Source organism: Coptis chinensis, chromosome 5 (assembly GCF_015680905.1).
Source record: "Coptis chinensis isolate HL-2020 chromosome 5, ASM1568090v1, whole genome shotgun sequence".
NCBI lineage: Eukaryota > Viridiplantae > Streptophyta > Magnoliopsida > Ranunculales > Ranunculaceae > Coptis > Coptis chinensis.
In genome coordinates this window covers 32,070,088-32,095,531 of record NC_141460.1, presented here as the reverse complement: position 1 = coordinate 32,095,531, position 25,444 = coordinate 32,070,088, and the positions used below count along the sequence as shown (strand labels likewise).

Sequence of the window (25,444 nt, the reverse complement as noted above, 5' to 3'; positions counted from 1 at the left end):
GTCATAGACTTAGTGTAAGGCTCTTTTCTCTTTTATTGTTCTTTCTGGTTCATTTGCAATTGGTTGTAGGCAGGGAGATTTTTCAGTCACACAACAATTCATTATCTCATATATATGGTTTATTTAGTACTAGGTATTACCCGTGCCGTAGGCACGGTTGGTTATGAGGTGTTCATTATATTGTTTGTGTGTTATAAATCCAAGTATTTTAAAATGGTTGGCCTATGTGGGAATTTGTACACATTTTCTTTTATAGTGCTGCTATATAGTTGATGACAATTACGTTAATTATATTCTCACTAATGGATAACATTTGTGAATTAATGACTGATGATTAATGTCAATCGTTAGAGTTTTACATGAGGTCATAATTTACCTGGTGTTTTTAAATATTCATGATGTGCTCATCAACAATAGTTTACATGTTGTTCAAGTTTTGTAATACATTGGAAGTTGGAACTATGTCTAGTCAACTGAAAAATAAGAGGTGCATTTACCGAGTTGCATAAAATATAATTGTCAATATTGCTACCACTGGTTGTATTTTAGTGTAGCCACAATATAATGTTAACCCTATATAGTGTTATTGATGAGTCTCGATCTTAATTACCTGCAAATGAACTCAACAATAGAGCAATTTTGCCAAAACTTACTCGACATATATATATATATATATATATAGTGACAAAGAGATAAAATCTCTAGTAGAAAGAGAAGATCGAAAAGTATAGGTTACACAGAACCAGATTGAAGGTATAAAGGTAAGAAATTAAGAAAAGGAGAACCTAATAACTTGGGATTTGATATATAGTTTCATCATTATGTTCTAAGTATGTTTAAATCTCAAGTACTATGGAGTGAATGCCAACCAACAGAAGTCTAAATGACATCAACACCAACTAAAACACCGAGTTGAGGAGATAACTACATGGTTCAAAGCTCCAAGCCTATTGTGCGACCTATTGCTAAGTTACCAAGATACCATTTCAATGCCAAAAGAATGCATTTCTGCAGTTGAGTTGACTCAATCCAAAAGTTAAGTCTTTCATTAGTCTCTCCCCATTCACTCATTCAGCCCCCTATACTATGGCGCAACATTCTATATGGTAGTTGGTTGTGAATAACATTCTCATGCTCAAGGCCTTTAGAGCTTGACCTGTATTATCCCTTTACACAACTCCAATGCTTTCAAGTCCTGGGTTCCCTTCACAACGCCTTCAGTGTTCGTTTTAATTAAAATGGAGATGCTAGTAGCCATTTGCAAAGTGAGATGATTGATGGTGCCCTTGGCAGTATGGGTTCAATACCCAAATAGTTAAGAATGCAAGCATGTCGAATGTTTTTCATTGTTCTTGGTTAGTACATGTACTTGCAATTCTAAAGATCATGTCTGCCTATACAAATAGAAATAGAAAGTAGTGTCCAATGAAAAATAAAATCCTTGAGCACATAAGAATTAAGATAGCAAGAAATGTAGGTCGTCTTGTTTTTTGATCTGCCATTCTTACTACTTGTTCTCAACACTCGTTATCCAGGGTAGAAGCAATTTTTTGTTCAAACAAATGGTTCCAGGGAGTGTAGTATCGTAGTTCCCTGTATTTTAACTGATATAAGACTAATGTTAACAAATCCGTATAGTTAGTATTCCCTTTCCTCAATTTTCTTAAGACGTTCTGATGGCCCCGTCTACATATAGAGTCCTCAATTGGACGCAGGTGATTTTAAAGGCATGGATATCTTGTGCTCCAATGCGCAAAGAAAGCTTCGAGTGCAGCTACGGGAGAAATTGGCCACAATGCAGAATACCATAATTGGTGCGAGGTGCATGTTTTTGGATTTAGAATCATATCCAAGCAAATAACTTTAGGAATTGGTCATAACTTGAACAAAAAATTCTAATTTCATTGAAGTTACGGTACCTGGGTAGGGAAGACCAAAAGGCAAAGCGACCGCACACTATATAAATAGCTAGCAGAATATCCTTAGTAAAGGCTCTCATTTGAAAAAAATTAAGCCACAAATAAAAGCAAAGTGTCCACCATTAGATAAGACAATGGAAATTGCTTCATTTCATTATCAAAGTATCAGTGGAAATTGCTTCATTTCATTATCGGAGTATCGCAAATCACTACACTAAAATTGAAATTGAATGCACTTGAATATGATATCAATTAATTTCTTGATTGGAAGAGAAAGCTTACAAATGGAGTTCACGCACATAGTTCCACAGGCAGTGAAGTAGAACTAAAAAATAGTAAACAGCGAAGTACATTTGTGTTAGGTAATTTAATTGAAACAGAATTCTAAAGTACGCAGGCTGTACCTACGCTATGACATCTGGGCCCTCCATCAGGCAAGGGGTTAGGGTGTATTGCATGGCAGAGTCTATAACCAAGGCTCTAGATGCCAGCGCACCCATAATCCCGCGTACTCTAGCAGCTCTATTAATTGAATGACTTGTTTAGCTGTTTGCCGTGCATCTTACATTCAGTATATCTAAACCCTTGAAGTGGTATGGTTGTCAAGGAGACCCTTGATAGTTATTGTTGCCACATAGTTGGAATCTACCCATAGTCACCTCCACCATTTATTTGGAGCTTCGTCAATGCTATACATTCACCCATGGAGGGTGTAATAAATTTCATTGTTCCTGCATCATACGACATTAAGATAAAGAAACATAGGTCGTGAAGCAACATAAAAAAATTCGCAGGTGCATAAACAGGAACCTTAAACAACCTGCAATCCCTAAAAGAAAAAAACCCTGAAAAAATTTATAATAAAATTTAACATATATTATAAAAATTGTGATAATAGAAATGAAAGGGTATGTACTTGGTATAACAATTGTCTCTAATAAAAAATTCCACATTAAAACCTAAGTGGATAATCACTGTCTCCAATCAACAATGCACTTATAAAGAAAAAAAAGGAGAACCTAACTTGGGATTGCTACAGTGCACCCATAAAGATTTGATGTATATTTTCATCATTAAGTTCTAAGAGTGTTTAAATCTCAAGTACGAAGCGGAGGCCAACCAACAAAAGTCTAAATGGCGTCAACACCAACTGAAACACCGAGTTGAGGAGATAACTGCGTGGTTCAAAGCTCTGAGCCTATTCTGCCACCTGTTGCTCAGTTACCAAGATACCATTTCAATGCCAAAAGGATGCATTGCTGTAGTGGAATCGACTCAATCCAAAGATCAAGTCATTCATTAGTCTCTGCCCATTCAGCTCCCTGTAATAGTGCAACATTCAGTTTGGTAGTTGGCTGTGTTCTGAATTCTCATGCTCAAGGCCCCTAGAACTTGGCCTACATTATCCCTCTACACAACTCCAATGCGTGCAGGTCCTGGGCTTCCTTCACAACACCATCAATGTTCATTTTAATTAAAATAGAGATGGTGGTAGCCATTTGCACAGTGAGTTGACTGGTGGTGCCCTTGGCAGTATGGGTCCAATACCCCAATAGTTAAGAATGTAGGCATGTCCACAGGTTGAAACAATGTAGAAGTTTAATTAGAGAAGAAAAAGTTGAAACAGTGTTGCCATAAACCCACCATCTTATTCACTGAACCAACACATGCTTCACACTCTGTCAGGAAAGATGGTCTAATCAAGATGAGTGGGAGCAACTAATGATGGCAGTTAGCCTGATATGGTACTTTGTAGAGAAGAGAAAACTAACAATAGCGTCAGGAATGCAAGTAACTAACATTTCATTGAGCAACATACCTTGTGTCATGTTCTTCCACCTTGCATGGCATCATGCAAATGGACCAATGTCGAATGGCTACTAACTGCATCCAACATTTACTTCATTCAAGTATGACAAAGCATAATGTTACAGTAAGATTATACTTATTCCAAAGTTTTAACTAATAATGCGTCGTTGGTGGTATAAGCATGGTGCACAATTCAATTAAGAAAAAGAATAATAGAAGAAAAAGGAATACAAATGTAGGTAGTAAAACAAACAATAGATTCTCTTAGAATGTCGCATGGTTACTACAGAAGAATAAGAATAAAACTTTGTTTTGAAATCCAAATCTAGATTTGTTTTAGTCTTGTTTATCTGTAGTATAAATTTAATCCCCTTACAATTTTGTAACCTCTATTTAGTTTCTAATTTATAGGGTTTGGGATGCCAAATCCTGAATCCCTATCTCAACTATAGATCTCCATATGCAAGCTAAAACAAATGAAAATGACCAGTCTCAATGATTAAAGTTTGTACCTACAATTTCAAATAAAAAAATGACGTTGAAAAACCATTAAACTTCATAGAAAGGTTGTCTGTAATAACATTACACAGAAACCTCCTCACCTTACCTTACACACGATTAACAACAATCTATTTAACCAATAATATTTGGGATTCATCAAAGGAATACCCCAAAAATGAACCCAATCACATTGCTCAAGGGAACAAATGTAAAAAACAATATGCAATTACTTGGACATAGCTAATTTTTAATAGGTAATTAATTCTATGTTAGTCGGGCTGAAATCTAATAATACAAAAAAACTTGAAATCTAGTAAAAAAATATGGTTTTTGCTATATAGAGATATTAATTGGTTATCCATGGTGTATCTAGGATCTAAGATTGGTGAACTTCAATTGAAAACCAAGAAGAGGTTGAAAAATTATTGTAGAACTAAAGCGGATTAAAATTTGTCATAAACGATACAATTTCAAGTGTTTACAAAATCACAGTTGCACTTATATGGACATACCTCCATGTCTAGACTTCAACTCTTCATAATGCATGGTCATGGTTTTCCTCAACTATAAAGTCGATAGGCCTCATCCAATTAAAACTTAAGAGTTAAATATGAAATTAAAGATTTGATTTTCTAAACTTTTTAAAAACAATGTGAGAAGGATTGAATATATCCTTTCACATTGTTCCAAGTCTAAATTAAAACTCTTAGGTATTAAGAAGTAAAGGAATAAAGGAAGTTACACAACCCACAATGTGATAGTACGCATCAAAACCAATTATTACACAACACGAAAGCAAACCATTAGTGTTAAAAGTGTAAACAGAATGAACACTATGGCAATGTTTGGTTTGCGGAATCAAGTTTCCTCGAAAGTGATGGATATATTACGTAATAGAGAACGCGAAAAAAGGAAATGAAAATGGAAATCACGGGTAGATTGACACCCATATAAATCGAGATTTTTCCTTCTAAGGGTATCTATATATATTAGGGAAGACAATTTTCTTTATGAAAAAATGGTGTTTACCGTCCTTAAACCGGTGGAGCAGATTGGGTAGCTTCCCCTTTTTCCTCCCTCTTCACTCGTCTTCTTCAATCTCACTCTATTATTCCAGGAATCTCGATTCCCCGAACCAAACACAGCCCACGAGTTACCAAGTGAATAGAGAAATGAGCTTCGTCTAGATTCATTAAATAAGATTCCAATGTATCATACCTTAGGAAAGACTGTATTTCAGGCTACACCGTTTATTTCGCTTTCTCTTATCATGATTATATATCCGACTCAAATCACTGTCATTTCAGAGAAATTGGTTTCCCTCATTCTAAAAATTGGTATCTATATATATTAGGGAAGACAATTTTCTTTATGAAAAAATGGTGTTTACCTTCCTTAAACCGGTGGAGCAGATTGGGTAGCTTCCCCTTCTTCCGTCTCCTCTTCACTCGGCTTCTTCAATCTCACTCTATTATTCCAGGAATCTCGAATCTCCGAGCCAAACACAGCCCTCAAGTTACCAAGTGAATAAAGAAATGAGCTTCGTCTAGATTCATTAAATAAGATTCCAATGTGTCATACCTTAGGAAAGACTGTATTTCAGGCTACACAGTTTATTTCGCTTTCTCTTATCATGATTATATATTTGACTCAAATCATTGTCATTTTAGAGAAATTGGCCAGTAAATATGATACAAAAAGAAAGAAAACTGTTATAAAGTAAAAATTACGCAGAAGTGTTCTTAAATGTTTGTTGATTTTTATTTGGAGTTGTAATATCGATGATGTCAAAAATAAATGAGAGAAAAACAGTTATACATAGAATTATACAAATGGATGCACCTACAAATCCTAATTCAATGGAACCATGAACCATTATCAGATAAAAGGAGAAGTTCGAAAATGTTTATGTACCTTCAATGTTGCACAAAATACCTGATTCACAGAGTCTTGCCTATGCCTTCATTTATTATCTAGCAAACCAAATTAGATGGCTTTGAAGAAGAGTGAGATAACTACACCATTCCATACAATATGAACGCCTAGAATAGGAATAAACTTGAAACGAAATTGTTTCACTTTTTGAATGAGAGAAATAGAAGTTTTAGAAGATGACAACTCTCATAGTGTACCTTTCTGATTACAATTGTTAACATTCATCGAGAATTAATTATGGGATTTACCTTATGAATCCATTTAACCATGAACCATTAACATCCGAAGCCCATCTCTTTTTTACCGTTTGTTTCTGTGTGCACAAACCAACCATTTAGTCAACAACATTTGAGCTTGTGTGAAATAGTCAAATGGTACTATTAGTTCAAAATTGAGTAACAAAAATCTGTAAATCAATAAGAAAAAAGAAAAAAAGGGAAAAAAAATAAAAGATTGCAAGCAACCTGACCTTAAAAATGAAGAGAATGGAGTTGGTGAGACAAATGGTTTCACTGTGTATTGAAAAGAGGCCGGAGTCTGTATTCAATTCAATAAATGAGAAGATTGAGGGTTACTCATACTAAAAAAAAGAAGGCATTCAATCATTCAGTTGGTGCGTTTCAGTATTTATTATTTAAACTATGTATAAAGAGCTTTTTGGATTCCACATAATTACAGCTCGTTTAGTTTTCTTTTGGGATTTTTTTGTTTTGCTTTTTTTTTTCTTTTCTGACAATTCTTAATTAACCGAAGCTAAAGTGATTTAATGTCTTATTAAATTATTAAATGTGGGCTATTTGGAAGGTCACGTACTCACGAGGGTTTTCAAAATTAAATGCATTTATTTATGGCCCTACCTCAAAGTTTTTCTCAAAGCAATCTCCACTGCACACCTGCCCCCATCAAACACAGATCCCCACGCGATCCCAACCACCCTTTATCTATCCATTGTGTTTTATTATAATAGACTAGGTATTACCCGTGCCGAAGGCACGGTTGTACTTACCGATTTTTTTACAACCCAATTTGTGCCTAGTAAGCAAGTCGTTGTCGTTCACAATTTTGTCTCGTCATGCATTTTATGAAATTGTGTTAATTGTCTCCAACTCTCCACTCAAGAAAATTATTGTATTACAGAATTTATTCAAACAAAAATTAATGAAGAAAAAGAGATAATATTTTAAAAATAAAAATAATGACAGTAAATAAAAAGGAGTAATGAAAATCCTCTCTTCGCTTAAACAATTGGATATGTACGTACAAACCTTTGTACATGTGTAAATAATAAGTGTTTGAACCCGACTGCTTTCATTTCATATCCACCTTCAATCAAGAATGACTGCAAACACCAGGCACCCACATACCATCTTTCCCAGTTCATTAGAAAGAGATAATAAACACTAGACACCTTGTTGTGCAGGCTAGCAGCCTAATCTGGCAGTTCAATTGTATTCTCCATTGTGTCTTTCTCAAGGAAAGTTTGTTGTTGCAATGACTAACCATTTCCTTGTTCTTTGCCTCTCCTTAAGCTTTATGTCTATGATGCATGCTGCATCCTTATCATTTGTCTTAAAGTACTACTCTTCAATAGCAGCTTCCATTAACCAAATATACGTATAGTTGCATGTGCACATACGAAAAGAGAACCATGAATCTTGAAGTTTTGCAATACTAATACTTATTTACCTATAACAAAAACAAATTAAAGTTAAAAATGGAATACACATAGTGCCCTCCCAACTGCAAAAAAGAAAACATAATATACAACAAAAAATGTGTACTTGTTAGGTTGAACACAACAGAGAAAGACATTTGGATATTCAACCAAGGAAGGGTAGTATTGGAAGGAAAATCCTCCATTTTTGCAAGTAAGTTTCCGGTGAATATTGTGTGAACACAATAGGTTATAAAACCATCAGACAAACACAATAGGTTATAAAACCATCAAACAAACACAATAGGTTATAAAACCATCAGACAAAGAAACATCGTTCTGCTCATTGTACACATAGAATTGACCATTTTCTTTCATAAGTCAAATCTGGAGAACTCCCATCCAGTACTTTAGCACTTTAGTACATTATACTTAAATAGTGTATATCAAATGTCAATACCTTGTAGACATATATTAAAGATATAAAAACCAATAATTTACCAAAGATAATAAGCCAAACAGAAAGTTATTCATGCAAATATAAAAAGAATAAGCAATCAGTAATACATGCCCATAAATTGAAATTCTAAGTTCACCTAAAAACCAAGCTTACCAACCATGATGATGGCTTAAGAAACATCTCAAGGATCATATCAGAAGTGTTGTGCACATTTAAATGTATACAAATAGCAGCTCTTTCATACTTCTGCGTGGGAAATGAAGTCTTGTTCTTCCATGGGAAAAAAAAAATTGTTCCTAACATTCATCATGACAAATACACCATAATGAGTTGGGCATCAACTTGTGAGATTAGGATTCCACCATTGCCTCCTCCATTTCCTTTTGTAACGGTCATGTCTATTTTGGCTAATTTGAGATATGAATATTAGCTCCATATCCTAGACATATTTCTTGGTCGTAACTACAGCACTACACTACCTAATGTATTTTTCGGTTTCATTTCTCCGACTATATATCGATTTGAAAACTGAATTTAGATCCCAAAAACCAATAATACCTCAGTACATTATGCACATATCAAAAATAAAATTCTTTAGTTTACATCATAAGTACTTGAGTGAAATTGTATTTCTATTTTCCTTTCTCTGAAAATGTAAGGACAATAAAACTTTAAAATATATATAGGGTTTAGGCTACATTGACACCCCTTATACATATGCTTTCACTGAATCATGCATGCACATCCTTTCGTGGAAGATCAAGTAATGGGACTATCTAATGTGATAGCCGGATACTCAGTTATAGACCTGATATGGGCTTCTAATTAACAATTTTGAAATAGAATCCTAAATAGATATAGATGACAATCCAAATCCTAACATGCTTTGCCATCACTTATGCAACATCTTTTTGATAGGAAATGTGCATTAATTATAAGGCATACCTCAGTTGACATTCAAAATGAAAAAGTTAGCATGTGCCATATGGTGTCGCGACACCCAACATACTCGTCTCCAACCAAAAACCAAATCCTAAAATGAATATAATACTTATCGAAGAATTCAACCTAGATGCCCTTCCCGTAGCTTTCGAAGGAAAGAAAGACGACAAAATAGAGCAAGGGCAATTTGTTTGAAGAAGGGAAAAAACATATTTAAACTAAAGTGAGAGGGAGGCAATCAAATCTTTGGTGTAATAGACACATGGCCTGTTGGATATCTATATATCATAACACTATTATACTGCATCTATATAAGAAAAACGTTAAAGATAGAATTAATTAATATATTAACAACAATACTAACAATACTCAAAATAGCGCAAAATCGGTAAAAGGAGATAAGGTTTTTGGTGTGTTAGGTATGTACCTTGAATATACAATAAGCAATACCATCTACATATGCAAACGCCTAAGTTCGAAACATTTCATTAGGAGTGCATGAAAGCCTCAAGGCCAGCTGCCTCTGTGAAGCTTGAGTCGAACCTCAAAGGTGCTTGAGGCTTAAAGAAAAAAATGGGATTGTTGATGGAATATTTTGGTTTCTAAGAGAATGAGGTGTTTTGATGCACAAAACATGACATTATAAGGAGCTTTTAATCTTTTTAAAAAGTTATATATGTGGTTAATTAGTAACAAAAAAATATTAAATAAAAAGTAAGAAAATATATACAAATATATAAGCCTCAAGGCCCTACACTAATATAACTCTTAGGCCTCAGTGTGTATTCTAAACCTTGGAGGTAACCTACGGTAAGGTGTATAGCTCAATAAGGTTGCAGTCTACCCCTATAGGTACGTATAGTGGCAATGGCAATGGCAATTTCAGCATCAACAAAGCTTCTAACTTGCTCATTGGTTGGGATCTTGCCAACATAACTTTTACAATTACATATATAACATATTTGGTCTTTGAAATCATACACTATGCAAAGTGTGACCAACACTCATTATCGAAAGTAAACTATGAAACACTAATCCTAATTACGCGATGTGTCCTAAAAAATAATGAAAAAATAATCCAGATATTACTACACACCAAAACAATATTATATAAATAGCCCTAACTTTGAATGAAACTTATGAAAGAACCACTTCCAAAAAATACAATTAAATTTTTTATTGGCTTTTCATTTCGAGGTTGGAAAATAATGTAGAAGAAGAAATAAATAAACTACAATTTTTAAATTTTCCTACTTTGGTTATACCTCGAAGCTACTTTGAATGTCATCCAATGCATTTTGCATATTTGTAATAATGCTCAACATTGACACTCTCCATCGAGTAAAAAATGGGGAAAACATTAAAGGGAGCACCACAAAATGCGAAATGGATATAGTGAATGGAAGAAATTGTTTTAATATGAAAGTTTACCAACCTTAAATGAGACAGATCATATCTAAGGAATTGATTTCGCATTTGAACCCTCGATTCCCCAAAACCCATAATTGATCTTGTGCTTAACCTGCAAGTTAAAGTGTCAGGATCAAAAGACAAAACTTGGTTAAGTTGAATATACTCGTAATATACAGACATTGGCTTTGCTCGTTTTGGAACTACTGAAAATATACAGACATTGACTTTGCTCGTTCAGGAACTACTGAAAATAGTACATTTTGGTATTGAATCATCAAAAATTTGGTGAAGTTCTTCTTGTTAAGGACTCGGCAATATATTCTGTGGAATAGAAAAGCCACGTCCTCCATTCGCCATATTTACATGGTCACAGTTTTACACATGGTTGCATTATCTAGAACAATACATATCTAATCGATGTCTCCCGCTCGCTCACCTTCATTGTAATTCATAACATAACAAATTTACAAAGATGCAAGAGTTTGTATCAAGTCATTGATTTAATTGTTATTTGCAACTGTTTTCATGGTCAAAATGAATGTAGATTCGATCTCATAGAACTCAATCATTTAGAAATACCTAAGCGGATAACTCAAGACAAATAATAATAGAATTGAGAAAATCCCTTTACAGTAGAACACCCAATTAGACTTAAAAGAATACAAAATATAACTTATAAAAGAATTGGCGAGTGTACCAACCAAGTTCCATCATGCATGTGCTGGGAATTGCCATTAAGCATATAACGGTTTGGAGCAACTGTTTTGATACACGTCTATAACACGTACAATCAAGAAGTAGTGGAAGGGCATCGTTAAGGAGGCGCAAGCTTACTGGTTGAAACCAATAGGTGAGGGATTAGTGATCAAAACACAAAGCTGCCCACAAATCAAAATTTGAACCTTAATATCCTAAATATCCCAGGCAATCATAAGCCATGGAGAATGCAAATTATATGATCTAATCACTTTATCGATTAATATCTATATGCATTTCAGACTGCATTCAATTCATTAGTTTAGTCCAACTTTGGAGGAATACAACCATATCGAAATACTCTTTTTGGATTGCCATAACTTCGAGTATGACTTTTTCATCCATATAAAGAGTACTCCCTTCAAGTCAAATTAATAATTAATTTAGTTGTTTTGATAGGTCGAAATAAAGCCTACCAAATATAAATTAGCAAAACTAAAATATCAGCAATCACATGGTCCTATCACTCCTAGGTTCTAATGTTTTGAAAATAGATCAATGGTACTCCAACCAGACCACAAAGACCATCTAGTTCAACCCTTTGTTCACACAGTCATTTTATCTAAAGATGCGAAACCGCCACAAATTCATCAAACCTGAAACAATGACCAAGATAATTATTAGGAGATGAGAGTTTGCAATTCAATAATATAAACAAATCAATTTTAAGTGACGCTAGATTTTGCAAAGGGGAAAAAAAATTGGGATGTCGATCCATAAGTCTGGTCGTAGAAGTTTCAAATTCCTCTCTTAACCACTAAGATCTTACATCCATCCATGCCTCATTTCGAAACCACGCTTCCCACTGTTAGCAAAGGACACTGCTAGCAAATCTTTTATAAGTCCACACCTTGTGCATGTCACAAATTATCACGTGCAAATGTTTTTGTACTGGAGTTGCATTTGGCAAATTGCATGAACTCATTATGAAATATTGAGTTCCAAGTCATGCACGGAAATATAAACTGAAAAATCCTCAAGAACAAAATCTTTTAAAAAATTGAAAAACAGTTTGGTCTAGAATATTTCAATATTTAAAAAATAAATCGTTGATGAGAGAACATTCAGGGAATTAAGTTCAGGACTCCCCAATCACCTGCTTTAGATACCTAGAGGTTAATGCTTTTGAAATATCCAAGGTAACACACGAAACATCTTCACCTTCATCACTTTATGCCTAATTAGGTGTAAAAAGCAACATAACCAATCGATCACTTTTGAAATATTCACAACCATAATATTTGTAAAGTGGGTATACATGACTCACTTTCTTGATGGCGCTTGTGATGGATGGTCTACAGTACAACTTGGGTGATAAGTAGGCTTCAGGTTATTCTTTACACTTCTCAATTTGTTAAAATTCTTGATGGAAGCTAATAAACAGTAGACTGTCTGTACTACTGAAAATAAACAAAAGAAATGTATATGGTGTTGACTAACAACATAAAGAAAAATAGTAAGAAACATAGAAAAGCTTCATTTCCTTGCGAAAGTTGCCTGAGATTTGTTGGATTTGAAACGGAGAAAATATGCCTGATTGAAGTGGCCAACGCAATTTGCCAAAATCTTGGACAAACACCAAGAAATACGTCTAAGCAAACAAACTAATTTTCATACCTAGAAGATAAAGAAGCAAAATAGCGGGCATTTGCATATTATTCCTTACAAAAATATAGGTATGGCTAGAGGAGGCATGTTAGTTTGTACCTTGTGAAGAATTTTTCTGCATGGTTCCACCAAGTGAAATACAACTAATGAGAGAGTGAGAGAGAGTGAAATCCGAAAGTTGTGGCTAGAGGAAGCCAGAGGAAGATGACAAATGGACTCAAGGTGATGGGTGAAGGGAACTATTTTCATTAATAAATAAAAGAGTCTCTTTCATTAAAACTTTTTAATTGGGAACATGAAACTTCATATAGGAGAGAATGAGGCAGTAACGGATGGGAAAGGGGGAGGAAGAAAGGGGTAGGTGTTAATGGCATTAAAGTTGAAGAAGCGACGATTACAACAAATGTTTAAGGAGGCCTAATGTTACGCCATTTCTCATTTACTTTACACTAAAGCCCATGCCCGAAGCCCACCTTTTAAACATTTTTAGGAGAGAAATTAAATAAATTAATTGGCATTCATTTTTTTGTTTTTTGGGAAAGTTTTGGTTATTTTTATGAATGAATTCATGACTAAAGTAATTAAGTATAATTAGTGTTTTAATTACATGGAGAGTAACTCATGGGAAATTAATTGAGGAATTCAAGCCAACATTTAAAGCGATCCCCACCGCACATCTGCCCTCATCAAACTCAGATCCCTACAAAATCCCGACCACCCTTTGTCTACCCATTTTGTTTTATTATAATAGATGTTCATAGATTATATTTTTCATGATTGGCTCAGGGGATGAAAAAAATGTGTTAAAACACTATTGCTCCTTATATTACTGGATATATTTATGATATGATTTTTGTTGGGTTGCGGTTACAGCAATATAACAGTGATGTGATTTTTCAATCCGTACAAAAATATATATTTTACTTTGATGGCATTATGACCAGCTTCACACATGTAGCAGTGAGATAAGTACGGATTTATAATTATGTGTTGTAAGGTCGTGATGTTCTGTATTTTAGATGCACAATGTAGGCATTACGGCAAGCAAGCCCAGCCCTTCCATATAGATCATCGTGGCATGAACTTTGTCAATAGGTTCCTAGCTTCCTATTGAGAAAAATATTTATCAAGTGGAGTTCTTTTGATGGCGAACCAACCGGTAGCGCACTTGACTGTACCTCAAATCTGTTTTTTAACTTCTTTTTTTAACAGTTCGGTAAGCATACTTAAAGTCCACGCCGGGGGTAAGAGCATACAGACTCCACCCCATAATTATCTATAAAGTATTCATTCAATGGCCTCGCAAAGAAAGAGAATGCTATTATTTGGCATACGTGTCAAATGCTTTATTTTGAGAATACTCTCAAGGAAACACGTCAACATTGTTTTTTTTTTTTTTTTTTTTTTTTTTTTTAAATTATTATGTTTATCTTATTTTATTTTTTTTTTATGTAAAATTTTGTAAGCTTAAATGAAACTTTTTTTTATTCTACCTTTATTGCAGGTTTTCTGAAGTTTAAACACAGTGGATTTGGTTCTTCACTTCACTTGTTAGAGGAGATTATTTCAGTGGTCACTATGTGGAATACACAAAATTCATGAGAGATGTGTTTGTTTTCCACAAGCATGGTGTTCACCAAGGGGAGGACGTGCACAAGCTGGTAATCTTGATTTATTTGTTTACATACCTAATACATACAGTGAAAGCAGCCACCACAAGAACAACTGCAACCATGTTCAATATATATGGCTTAGAGTCGCTCAATTCCATAGAAATTATTTTGCTCCCATTTTTTTGATTTTCAGCACTATGTGTCACACTTCCTTTCTTCCTTCTTTGATTGCACTAACTGACAACCATGCAATGTATCTTGCCATCTAATTCCAATCTGTGTCTTTGTTGATTTGAATTATTTTGTAATAAAACTTCAATTACATAAGCTCTTAAAGGGTGTGAACTAATTTGCTAATTTTCTTTATTTTACGTGGTAACACTTAAACACCTTTGCTCTCTCCAATGTATCATATTTTCAATAGTTTTACGCTTTCTAAGTACATTACCTGTGTAATTTGTTGAGCAAGTCTTGCATAACTAAGCATATAGTTAATATTACGATAATTAGATAGTGTGACTTGATTGATAAAATTGCTTAGTCTGCTATTGATTAAAACAATGTTAAGATGGTTTTAACCATTTTGAATGAGGGAATGAACTTACATGACATCTTTGTAGAAGAAAAAAATTGTTAAGTGGGTGTAGTGCATAGTGCGAGAGGAATTGACATTCAAAGTTTTTGAGTTTGAATTATTGAAGACCCAGAAAGAAATGGAAGCGTAGATGGTGCCTTTCCTATAACTCCATTGAATGAATAAAGTAACGTTTTAGTTCAATTGATATATATATTTAAGATATGTCTTTGGAAGCTAAAAGACTGAATAAATACTCAAATGCTAGGTGGTTATCATAGGGCTTATTTATTGATTAATATAAAGGTGTTTACTTTGAATATCTCCTTTTTTTTCCCTAATATATTTATAACATATCTATTCTTTTTCACTTATAAAATTTACCTGTTATATTGTTTTGCTTTATGTGATGCGAGTTATATAGAAGCTTAAATGTAATCCCGTTTACAAGCTTTATAGATGCTACTACTTTTAGTGTGAATAATTGCACATTTGCACCTGTTCGTATCAATTTTAGTGAATCCCATCTAACTTGGGTGTTTGTTTGGAATGATAGGCTTATAGCTTTAGTAAATTCTTCATGGATGTCATCATTTGCTCATATCTTGGTGGTTGCTCAGGAAACGAAAATCTTATTGTGAAATTTTTCGGTAAGATTTGAGTTCTTTTTTTTGTCAGATTCATGTATTTTAACACTGTCTTCATTCCTCTATTCGTAACTACGGATATGGATATGTCTTCCTTATATACCATTTCGATTGAAGCATGTTAGATTTGTATTGATTATAAGTTTTTCATAGGACTTATGACTCCGGTGGTGGCCAAACGATGGGTTTTTATTCTTTTTAATGAACCAATATGGTTTATTTGACATAATTGGTGTAAACAAATGGAAGAGAAAGCTTCACAATATCATCCGTTATTCAAGCTGCAAAAAAAAGGTACTAATCATCCAAATTTGCCTAAAGCATTTTGTTGTATAAATTGTTTCAAAGAACTATCATAAAAAGTAGGCAACTTATGTTTGATATAGATTACTCTGCTACATTGGATGAATTTAAAATATGATTTTGATGAAAACTAACCCTTTTATGCATCCTTTTCATTATTTTTTTGCTTTTTACTATTCCCCCGACCTTTATGATTTTTGACTTATGACTTTGCAACAATTGGTTTTTTTGTGAAAGTTTTACATGATGTATGGATAGTTAGGACAATATGGAGAATGGGAAATTTGGAGGATATTAGTATAAGCGAGAGCCCTTTTATATGGCACTGACTTTTGTGCCATTTTGCTAAGTTTGGTGAGATGAATTCATTTGAATTTGAATGAGGAGTGTGGTTCATAACTTGCTTTTGTGCCTAGAATTGAGAAGCTTTGTTGTAGGCATGTCAAATGTGAATGATTAATGTCTTTGAGATAGCTCTATGTTGTTACAAACTGTCCAAAAAGGCCAGGATCTGTCCATTTAATTGGTGTATTTTAATTAAACTTATTTTATTTTTGTGTAAAAATCCTATAAAATTGTGGTGGCATGGTGATGCTATTAAGAATGTAATGATTTCAACCTAAAAGATTTATATTATTGTCATATATCTAGGGAATGAAGTTGCACGGTTATAAGATGTCGGTCTCTATTCCAGGTGGATATTGTTGTTTTGCTACTCTTTGGCATAGATTGGCTTTGTGGCATCACTTAGCCAAGATTTAGATGATATTGAATATTGTACAACTTCAACTTCAAAGTGCTTATTTAATTGTTTTTTACCAATTGTCGGTAATGTTTGAAGCTTTGTTCTAAAAAAAAAGTGCCGAACTCTTAAGTGGTACGCACTTACATTTTTACGTAATCTAAATTCATTAACAAAAGCCCAACAAAAGTTTTTAAAAATTACAGAGACCCAAATTAACCAGCTTTAAATTTATAGGAGAACAAAAGCCCAATCAAATTTTTTTGAAAAATTAACAGGCCTAGAATGATGGGTTTAAAAATAGTAGGCCAGACCACAGGTCGAGTTGCATGGCTAGTTAGACTTGTAAATCGCAAGCAATTCCGGTTAGGACACTAAAATCCAGCACCTAAAAAAAAGCTAATGTGGCGAGTGAGCTGCTTATGTGACAACTCATTTATTTACTAAGTCAAGTCAGTTTTTTATGTGTCAAGTGATTGACGACTAATTAGTTGCCAACTTCATCTTGGAATCACATAGTGAACTCTCGACGGTCCATTTGATGCAGGAGCCCAACAATTCCTCTGGAAAGCATACATAAGAGGACTACCAACTGGGGGAGCTAGCTTGGAAACATAAATTTAAGGGAGATCACTCTTGTAAGCTATGTTAGAAGGCTATGGAGACAGACGATCACTTGATGATCCACTGTGAATGGACTAGATAGCTTTGGTTTGGATCACAGGTTAGAATGAGAACAGATGAGCAGCAGGATAGATCTCTGAAAAAATGGATAGAACAGTTTGTGAACTAGTGTAAAACAAAGGAGGATGAAGATATTAGGTCTGCACGCTACTATAGTATCATGATGCTAAAGGAAATATGGTCGAGTAGGAACTCTCTTTGGTTTGAAAAAATGGCCCCTCAAAACCATTTGATTTATGAAAGAGTGGGAAGAAGGACTTCAGAGGCTTTTAATGCATATAATTCAGAATAACCTTCTTGCTCTGAGAATAACCTTGACAATGGCATTGAATTTAACCTTTCTGAAAATAGGATAGGGAATGTTACTTATTATGATTGGAATAAGACCTTCTTTGATGATGCTTATGATAGGAATACTGGTCGTGGAGCTGCTGCAGCTTTGTGTCAGGACAAAAGTGGGAATCTGTTGGGGGCAGTATATATATAGAAGATTCAAGGCAGCTAATGCACTAGAATCAGAGTGTATTGGAGCTGAGATTGCAGCTGAACTACAAAAGAGCCTGCAGCTAGATCATGTGATTATTTTGGGAGATAACAAACACCTTATGCAAATGCTTAGAAGTAAAAGAGTTGGAGTGGGATGGCAATTCGAGGAGTCAATCATCAGGAGTTGCTGCTTCTTTTAGATATGCGGTTTTGGACTCTAATGAATTGTTTTGTTAGATTAAGAGAAAGGATAATGTTAGAGCCCATGAGTTATGTAAATGGGCTAAAAATTTTGTGGGCATTGGCCCTCCTCCTATTTGGGTCTATGACTCAGGTAACAGTGTAACACCTTTAGCAAACATATAATATGAGCAGGGTTATTATCGGGAAAAAAAAAAGACGGTCCATTTGAAAATGATCCACCAACCATAATTAAACTTAAATTAATATAATATAAAATAAAAATATTGAAGCATCTAGGTCGTCCCTACTCCCTACTATGTTAGTCTAACTAGTTAATGCCTGTACCTTCAGCACGGATTTTATAAAGAAATATCTTAGAGAGTGTGATTTAAAATTACACATGCATTTATTGTAATAATGGAAAATATGATTTGATAAATTAATGTATTTGTGAAGTCTAATGACCGTCTAAACGCATTGAACACAGTTGCTTGCTGCTCAAGTCAGTTAGTGTGCAAAGCTATATTAGAGATATATCATCTATTGAAGGCTGATCTGTAACTGGTAAAAGCTAGTGTTTAAATTAATGAAACCACAAAGTGGGTCACCAAAGAAAAAAAAATATTTGTTTACAGAGAATTATAATTATGAAATACTAATATTGCGTCAACTTGATTTTTTATTTAGCGCCAGCAGCCAAACCATCGCGATGTCCATTAGCCACCAAAGAAAGGAGAAAACTACGGGAGATATTGTCATAGCAGACCTGTTAAAGTCAGGGGCAACTAATTATATGGGAAAGTGAGGCGGAAATACGTTTCAACATAAGAGAACTCCAATGAGGTCTTAGAACACCTAATCCATATGGTCACTGGTGAGTGTAAGGGTCACTTGTGCCTGGATTGGACTCTCTATGCATGTTTTAAAAGGTATCCATAAGATTGCATGCTTCATTACAACAAGGTGGGCAAGCTTTAGTACAACTCTCCATGATTTTGAAGCAAAAAAAAAACCCTGAAATAAGTTATCATTTTTTTTGACATAATTTCAAAAAAGTAATAATGTATTACCTTAATCACTTAATGACCACTAGTTGACATTCTGCGTGTGTACATTTTCATCAATATTTTTTTTGTATAAAAGTAAGATATCTGTCAGAAAATAGTTAAAACTACATATTGGTTTAGGTATATATGCACACCGTTTGGTTTGCACCTAGAGCCTCATAAATTATTTACATTGAATGTGCAATTGGCAGCAAGATGTTGTGCCTTTCACACACCTAGAATGTAAACGGTGTAGATTAGCAGTATATCCTAAGGTCATAACGAAATTCCATTGGCGAGGGATTGATAATTAATTAAAGTTGGTATTCCCACACTCATTTATCAAAAACCATAAAAAAAAACTTAACTGATGAATTGAGCTATAAAGAAAAATCTATATCTATAGAAAAAAAAATATTAAGGATTGAGTATTAACATACATCAGGTACATTCCTAAGCCACCCATGCGCAAATCTGCTCCAACATCCTTGCCCAATGCATTTCTGTTGCGTTCTGATGTACCATGGTGACTGTACATATGCCGAAATAGGATAGGGTTCTGTTGATAAAAAAGTTGTATCACGGATAATTTCAACTAAACGAAGTTTTACAGAATATGGCCCATATATGTTATGTTAACTTTTTATACGACAAAACAACTCAATTTCGAATCAATTCGACCATAAAACTGAAATTGATATCGAAGGATAGTTTTACTTGATAAAAGTCAGCGACAGTATAAGATCAGGCCTCACAGTTATAACTGGAATCCAGAAATTGCCTAGGAAGAGAAATTAAGAAATGAGACCTAGATACGTGTGAGATTAATCCTAAAGCAAATAACTCAATAATAAAAGATATTTCAACAGTCACCTTACCTGTGGTCTTTTCTGGGTGGTCTTTTAGCTGGTTTTAAAACTCTACATACATCTAATGCCTTCACTTTTGAGTTCTCCACATGTTAGGAAGCTCGAAGCTTATTTCTACTCTACATTATCAGCCCTGCCCGAACTTGAAAAAAGGAAGCTTGTATTAGTAGCAAAAAGGTAGCAAGGTACATAGTGTTAATCTATACTAAGTTCCAAGGACTTTTAAGAGAAATCTTTGTTAGTTTTAACTCTTTTATAATATTAAAAAATCTAGAATAAGTGAGTCCACCTGTGTAGGAATCTAGGCTTACCTTCCCAGGCCACCAATGTGCATTTCCTTTGGCGATGGATGTTCCTTTAGCTTTGGCTTTGCATACATCCATTCTGATCTAACCTTCTAGTTCACCTTGTTGGCTTGGAATGCCTTTTTTCTGCTTCGGCAGAATTAGACTCAACACAATAAAATTTCATTCCAATTCATTTGGCCTCACCAGTCCCTTCAATAAGGGCCTCACACTGAGTTACATAGCTACTGTCTACACCAAGTCCTTCAGTAAAAGAAATTGTTCTGACTTCTGAGCAATACACCCCCAGCATGCTACCCCTAGATTATCTCTAAAGTATTCATCATTTGACATATGCTATGAAGTTAAAATTTACTCTAAACTTGTGAATACTTTTCTTGTTTGGATTTTTTTCTCATAACTAAATCCCAAGGCATCTAAGAATAATGAGAAATGTATATACAGTACAATATAATATGAGGTCCTTTAAGTATCAGGATTATTTTATACGTAATCTCGTGCATCCTCAATTTTATGCCCAAGCCCTCTTCAAGTAAGGAGTACATGATCTAAGCTAGTTCAATCTTCGCCCCTTGTGATCATTAGTAGTAGACGTTGCATAATGCTCAAATATAAGTCCATTTCTAGTATGAGTAAATTTATAATTCCATTTAGAGTACACAAACCAAAAACAACCTATCAAAAACTTATTATTTCAAATATAATAGAGAATTCATGATAGGGTGGGCAGTAAAACTTTAAGCAATTTGAATAAATCACATCATATAGTCCTACATGAAAATGAGGGGGTGGGGGCTGCTTATTTGACAATTATTCCAAAAAGAAAGAGAAGGAAAACATGAAAGCAGCCCACAGGAAAATGACAAAAGGAATAATGTTAAGATTCAACTATAAAACCATATCTCAATCCACAAACTCATACTTGTAGAAGGCTACAAACTTTCTAAACTAAATGCAGAATCTTAATTGAAACACTATGATCCCCTTAAATTGGCATAAATGTTTTTATACCCATGTTAAGAAGCTGCTCCCCAAGATTATGGACTGTAAATCAGTGCACGATAAGAAAATAAACAGGTAGTATTGAAGTTAAGAAATCATTTGGCTAAACTCGCAAATACCAAATCTCAACGCCATCATATTGTTACTAAAGGAAGAATATCATAACACTTCTATAAAGAAAAAACAATTGGAATTGCTGGCCAAAACGTACTGTTCACACGACCGTTACATAAACTTGGGGGAGAAAAATAAAACAAAGATATAAACAATTGACTAGAAATTGAAAATAAAAAGAACCTCAATTGATGAAACCTTTTAGAGAAATTAGAAATTGACTTGCAAAATCGACCGTTGTATCATGTGCCATTTTAACGTGGAGAAGTAAGATTGCCTTTTTTCTTCGTTGAGAACTTCGAGCACTAAAGGGCTTTTGTGAGCTTTGGAGAACGAAAGGTTTTTTATTCATTTTCACAATTAAAACTCAAATTAATTCCTTATCCTATTTGGTTGCATTGTAACCCTTGATTTATCCATCGTTAGATCAAATCCCAACCGTTGGCTATAAAATAATTATCCCCACACAGGCCAAACCTTTTAAATCCCCTCCGTGTTTGGGCACTTACAAAGTTAGTGGCTTCTTAGGATTAGTAAGCAAACACATGCACTCCTTCAGATAGTTTTAATTTTTATTTGAATAGATTATATTCGAGTCCTTCTAATCGACCAAATTCATCCGTATAATATAAAATTCAATCAAGATAATAACAAGTGCAAAAGCGAAGCCGACTCACCGACAATCCCAAACTGGAAGGAGATAAACTTCTACTTCAAGAGATGAAAACAATTTGGGAAAGATATGTAACGTGCTTCTAAACCTAATTCATTGGAAGCGACAAAAAACAAATATTAGTGAGGAACTGCAGATTTTTTCGTATGAATAATCAATGATTATCTGATGAATATTTAGTATAAGGTAACAATTCAAACTCAATGAGCTTATGTGAACTTTCGGAATGAAAATAATAAAAATTACATAAAAAGGAAAAAAATAGAAACTTAAACTGGGGAAGCCCCAAGTTGAAAATAATTGATTAAATTGGGTGAGCAAGTTCAGAATAACTTGATGAAGATGACAGTTGTATTACCTACTATATGTACTTGAAAGGAGTTCCATTTCACAAAATAAATTGAGAAAAATAGAAAAATGAAATTGGAAGAAATTGAGTTATGAGAGAAATCCAAAAAAAAAAAAACGAAGGAGGAGAATAACCCTTGAGAATTTAGTGGACGTCTCTTTTCCAGAGTCAACGTTTCGTCAAAATCAGAATTAGCATTTGTCTAGGAATATACATACTTTGATAAAAAAAAAATTATATGATTACCTCGACTGCAGTCACCTTGTTTGCTCGAACTTGCTCCGGCATACTTGTTTGAGAAGCTTTCACATTCCTTCTAAAAAAACCGTAGGAGGGGGTTGACAAATAAGTTAAAAGAGAAATCAAACCCGAAATAAATGAGTCTTTAACAACTGACCCAATCTGGTGTTATCACCACACACACAATAACATAAGCACATTGAACGGCTTAAGTTGCCGCAAGCTGTCAATGCTTGAAATAAGTGAGAATCCAAATTCGTAAATTTTTATTTTCATTTCTTTATTTTTCAAAAACAAAAGACCAAGACATCAATCGACCTTCCTTTCTGACAATCAAGTAAGTGATATAGCAGGAATGAACTTGTGTAACAATTATGAAAAATGAATTTCAATATCCAAATTTTTTTTAGTAATATAATTGCAAAATCAGAGGAAAAATATTGGAGGGTTCACATTCCTTTGTTAGAACTTAGAAGATAACAACCGATACCCCTTTTGACAATCAACTGATAATTGATCAATTGAGCGAGACATCAATTGATCTTCCATAACGACAATCAAGTAAGCAAAATAGCAGGGACTAACTTAAGTAAAGAACCAAAACGTTGGAGGTTTTCACAACTAAACACATCCGAGTTTAAAAATAAATAACTGAAAGAGATACTTGACGTACCAAATAGAACTAATGGAAAGAAACCAAAATATGGAAGAGAAGAATAGCCGCAGTGGGCGTCTGATATTTGATTGAGCTATAGGCATTTGGTAATTTGCTGTAATAGAGAGGATTAACCAAGCAATGTACATAATTTTCTGAGCTAAAAGAGAACTGATCAGGAGACAACCATTGTTCATGTAAAGAGTTTGAGGTGTAAGGTTTACTTTTTCACTGTTAATTCATGTGAGGGGGAGAGGCAGAACGATTGGGTTTGCCGTTTATTTCACATTTTAGAATTTAATTAATTAATTGTCATACTAATTTCGCTCACACTGTGGCGCATTGATGTTTTGTTGAAGAAGGTAAACACGTATAGAGATAGAAAGTAACTTGGAGAACCCGAAGGGTTTATTGGAATAAAGAAAGGGCAGGTTTATTGGAACCGAATTATTTGTGCTAATTAATTACTCATTAATTCTTTTCTAATTTTACATGTGTCTTGGGTCTTAACCCTTGACTTATACCCCTCAATTGATTTATAATGTGAAAGAATTGAGTCTAGCACTGGATATTCCTATTACTGGAAGTTGTTAAGATTTGTGAGATACAGAAATGCAAAGGTCATATTCATCGAGCTCAAGAGCAACTATAGTCATAACCTTCATGACCTCACCCTCTCTCGGACACTTAAATCTACCACGTGGGACAGGAAATATGGGTCAAAGAACTCTAGAAAACGATGTTTTAGTAGACTTAGCAACATGTGTGAGGTTCATATCACGTAGTTTATTGACATATAATGAGGCAATGTCTGAAACATATGAATCATGCCTACATCTTAACCTGAATTATCAAGTACGAAAAACATTCATCTAAAGGTAAGAAAAGGAGAGGTACCTGCATTCCTTCTCTGCAAGTGCGTGGTCTATAATCACACAATAAGCAAGGTCAGTCGTTGAAGAGGCTGCCAAATAATCCAGCCATATAAAATAACAATCAGTGAAGGTAAATTAATTCGTAAATTAATAGACACAATAGTGAACCCGAACCCGATAATTGGAACGAACACAATATAAATGAGTAATTGGAACGAACCCGAAGAGTCTTGGCAGCCTCAGAAGCAACAGTAGAAGGGTTATTAGGGAGAAAAGAAGACGAAGAAGAAGAGGAAGAGGAAAGCGAAGAAGAAGGAGAAGAAAAATTAAGAAGAAGAAGAAGATAAATAATCAGCGACGGCTCTTCGAAGCGGTTCAGGCGGTTTTTTCAAAGATGAAGATCTCAACCTTTGTGAAACCCCTCATTCAAATTGCTGTAATCTTGAACTTCCACCTGGACTTCCTCCAGTAGGGCTGTGGAAGCTTCTTGACATGTCTCCAAAAATTCTCTCTCTCTCTCTCTAACACTGTGTTCACATTTGAGCAATTGGCGAAAGCGTGTAGTTACTTGTTAGTGTCTTGTTATAGATTATTCGATGTGTTTGACTGGTAATTAATATCTAATCCACCGCTGGGGAGAACTAACTGCCTTAATGGTGAAAGTCATAACCAAGGGTTTGTACACACAAAGGGTTTTCACAATTAAGACATTTAATTAATTTCTAATCCAATATGGTGGCATTGTGACCCTCGATTTATACCCCTGAAATCGAATCCCAGCCGCGAGTCAAAAATCGAACTGTTTTATTAAGTAGACTAGTTAATGCCCGTGCGGCACGAAAGATTTTTGAGCCACTCTTATTGGATCTTAAACTTCAACATCAAATTCACTACAGCAAAACCAACTAATATAAGTTCTTGTACACATAAATAGTCTAACACGAAAGGCAAATAGAAATGTTACACTAAATAAGTTGATGCAAATGGTGAATATATACGAACTGAAATCTGTGATTACATCAAGTGTAAAAGTCAGAATATATTTAGCAATCAATGAGTCTCGGTGTTATTACATGCAAAATCAACT

General features: G+C 34.4%; 2 long non-coding RNA genes across 4 annotated transcripts; both read right to left on the bottom strand.

Annotated features, from left to right (window-relative positions):
* Positions 1 to 5,257: 5,257 nt before the first annotated feature.
* LOC147497310 (uncharacterized) lies at positions 5,258 to 6,473 on the bottom strand. The gene is made up of 3 exons (XR_015197092.1): positions 5,620 to 6,473; positions 5,448 to 5,524; positions 5,258 to 5,350 (listed from the first exon to the last, which is right to left on the bottom strand). It is a non-coding gene; the product is annotated as an uncharacterized LOC147497310 (long non-coding RNA).
* Positions 6,474 to 7,396: 923 nt separating this feature from the next.
* LOC147497309 (uncharacterized) lies at positions 7,397 to 24,814 on the bottom strand. 3 transcript variants are annotated; one of them, XR_015195073.1, is made up of 9 exons: positions 24,578 to 24,814; positions 24,380 to 24,407; positions 22,834 to 22,903; positions 22,243 to 22,326; positions 20,456 to 20,748; positions 20,154 to 20,286; positions 19,993 to 20,056; positions 19,716 to 19,834; positions 18,786 to 18,995 (listed from the first exon to the last, which is right to left on the bottom strand). It is a non-coding gene; the product is annotated as an uncharacterized LOC147497309 (long non-coding RNA). The 3 variants fall into 3 exon arrangements; XR_015195074.1 differs by lacking the exons at positions 18,786 to 18,995; positions 22,243 to 22,326; positions 22,834 to 22,903; positions 24,380 to 24,407; positions 24,578 to 24,814 and adding exons at positions 7,397 to 7,850; positions 10,656 to 10,742; positions 11,335 to 11,985 and having other exon boundaries at positions 20,456 to 21,681; XR_015195072.1 differs by lacking the exons at positions 22,243 to 22,326; positions 22,834 to 22,903; positions 24,380 to 24,407; positions 24,578 to 24,814 and having other exon boundaries at positions 20,456 to 21,681.
* Positions 24,815 to 25,444: the final 630 nt, after the last annotated feature.